This window comes from Benincasa hispida, chromosome 6 (assembly GCF_009727055.1).
Source record: "Benincasa hispida cultivar B227 chromosome 6, ASM972705v1, whole genome shotgun sequence".
Lineage (NCBI taxonomy): Eukaryota > Viridiplantae > Streptophyta > Magnoliopsida > Cucurbitales > Cucurbitaceae > Benincasa > Benincasa hispida.
In genome coordinates this window covers 652,905-656,149 of record NC_052354.1, presented here as the reverse complement: position 1 = coordinate 656,149, position 3,245 = coordinate 652,905, and positions in this window count along the sequence as shown.

Genomic DNA, 3,245 nt, shown 5'->3' with positions numbered 1-3,245 from the left:
CACACTGTGAGGTCTATCATCGGCCTTGAGGCACCATGGGAGTGTCCCCTTACGGGTGGCATTTGGGTAGGTCAATACCAAGGTAAATGGAGAGAATGTTCATAGTAAGTGGGAACGGGACATGTGACAACATATCTCTTGGTCTCTCTCATTAGGTTGGATAAAGTTTTTGTGCATCGCCTCGTGGCATCATGGATGTCCCCCTAAAGGATGGCAGTTTTTGCACAACTCTTTATTTGATCTCTAGGAATGGATAGGTTGCTTTAATCTCTTGTCATAATCGACTTTTCCCCAAGGTTGGCTCATTAGAGCAGGACTCTAGGACCTAAAATGAGGGGTTACACTTACACAGAATAGTTAAGGATGTTAACAAATTCTAGACCGAACAATGGTGACTATTAGATTCAGTTACAAGGAGTTGTTTCTGTCTAATGGTTGAGATCGTCTCATTCCAGTGAAGGGGTACTTGATCACCCTACGGTGACTTTTTTCCTGCTTCATTGAAGCATCATTGCAAAATAGATGTAACTTAGGGTACCCTAGACTATTTTGCTAAAACTTGATTAGTTTTAAAAATGGTATGATGCAAGTAGACTTAATTAAGTTTGTTCATTTTTTAGCAATTTAAAAATGGCTACCGCGACCTTAAGTTTACTTGTTGCCGATAAGTTAACTGATGGAAATTACGCTAGTTGGAAAAACACCATTAATACGATTTTAATCATCGATAATCTCCGCTTCGTCCTTACGGAGGAGTGTCCTCCTATTCCATCTTCTACTGTTGCTTGAAACATTCGAGAAGCGTATGAACGCTAGACACGGGCGAATGAGAAGGCCCAGGTGTATATCTTGGCCAGCCTTAACGAAGTTTTGGCCAAGAAGCATGGTCACTGAACGTGAGATCATGAACCTAAGGGGAATGTTCGGATAACCGTTCGTGTAGCTCAGGCATGACGCTCTGAAGTACATCTTCAACTCACAAATGAAAGAGGGATAATCTGTTCGGTAACATGTTCTCAACATGATGATCCACATCAATGTGACAGAGATGAACGGGTCGAGCATCGATGAGGCTAACCAAGTTAACATTATTTTGGAATCGTTACCATAAAGCTTCCTTCATTTCGTTAGCAACGCTATTCTGAACAGGGTTGACTACAACCTTACAACTCTACTCAACGAGTTGCAGACTTTCCAATCCTTAATAAATAGCATGAAGAAAATGGGTGAAGTAAATATTGCTTCATCATCCAAAAAGTTCCACAAAGGTTTGACCTCTGGAACTAAGTCTGCATCTTCTTCCTTCGACACTAGAAAGTGGAAGAAGAAGAAGGGTGGTAAAAGGAAGGCACCTGCTAACCCACAACCTACTACTCCAAGGGGTGGGCAACCAGTGAGGGTTGATAAGGAAAATTGTTTCCATTGCAACCAGGATGGACACTAGAAGAGGAACTGTCCCAAATATTTGGCAGAAAAGAAAAAGACCAAACAAGGTAATGTGATTTACTAGTTTTAGAAACTTGTTTAGTGGAAAATGATGATTCTTCCTAGATTATTGACTCTAGGGCCACTAACAATGTTTATTCTTCATTTTAGGGAATTAGTTCTTGGCAGCAGCTTGGTGCTGGTGAGATGATGATGCAAGTTGAAACCAGGCACGTCGTCCCAGCTATGGTAGTGGGAGGTCTCTAGTTGACTTTACAGAACAAATTTTTCATTTTGAATGATGTATATGTAGTTCCCGATTTAAAGAGGAACTTAATTTCTATAAGTGTCTTCTTGAATGTAAATATCAACTCTTTTTCTCTTTTAATAAAGTGTTTATTACAAAGAATGGTGTTGATATTTACTGAACGATCGTTTAGGAAAAGGTACACGATCGTTTAGTAAAATCGGCACACTATACAATTTAGAGAAGCTATTCGATCGTGGAGGTGAGATTGTTTAACGCAAGATGGACGATCGTTTAGGCAGAGAAGAGCTATCGTATAGTCTCTCGAAAACACTTAAGCGATCACTATCTACTATATATTTTTTCCTCTACTTGATATAAATCATATTTATATTTAATTTCTTCCAAAATAATGTTCTCATACATTTAGCATTATATCATATATAATTACCAGTCTAATTATATCATATATATCGAACTTTCCTTTGTCAATTTGAACATTTCAAATTAACACAAATACTGTTCTTGACTTATCCAAGCTACCCTGGGACCTAATGAACCTATGGTCGAAACTTCAACGGTAGTGAATAATATAAACTCTTTACAATCCACCATCTGTTAACTGTCGACATTCTCACTAAAGACCAAATAACACTCTTCTTACCACAATATATTTTTTGTGTCCATGGATATAAAATCAAGTACATTGACCCTTCACAATTGCTCTAAGTAAGCTGGGCCAAATTACCTTTGCTTGAGTTACATCTCACTCTTTAAGTACCATGATCCTCTAATGAAATAAATATAGTCCAACTTGTGAACACTCTCTTGGCCAAGAAGGTGTGTGGCGACATATTCAAGACTCGGAATCACCCTAAGGGAGTTATCTATCTACTTACCCTGCCTCGGGGAAGAAGTGAATTCCATCTTGTGTAGTGAGTTCCCAGCTCTAAATCAGAGAATCCCAAAAAAGTAGGTTTGAATCGACAACCTGGCCACTCACACCCATACAAATTAAAGGACCGCCCTCAATGGCAGGAGTCCCAACTCATCAGGATTGAGGTCATATTATTTATGGTCATCTAGTGAAGTGAAGTTCCTGTCATGAACGGTGTTATATAACGAGACGTTAACACTTCGTGTCAGATCTTATACAAACTTTTTGTATAGGAAGCCCTCGCTCACATGTCCTCAACACGAATGATCAGGATCAACCATCTGTGACAAGTCACAACACTTGTGACTATTCCACAAAGAGGGTCGTATCCGTAGTGTTCCCAGGATAAGGTTTTCCTCCTTGTCCATATCTACGACCATTTTGGTTATCACTCAAGACATGATCCACTTGTATATCACCACTTACATGCTTGAGTCACATACAGATAACCAGGGATTTTATGTTTATTGGTTTATGGTAAAGCAAATAAAACAAGATGGAATTGCTCCCATAGGTAAATTGACCTTAATCTTAAGTGAGTTGTAAACTCCTGCTTATGAGGAGTGGTCCTTTGATTTGTACGGGTAGAGTGGTCAGATTACTTACTCAACAAGCCTACCATTTTGGGATTCATCT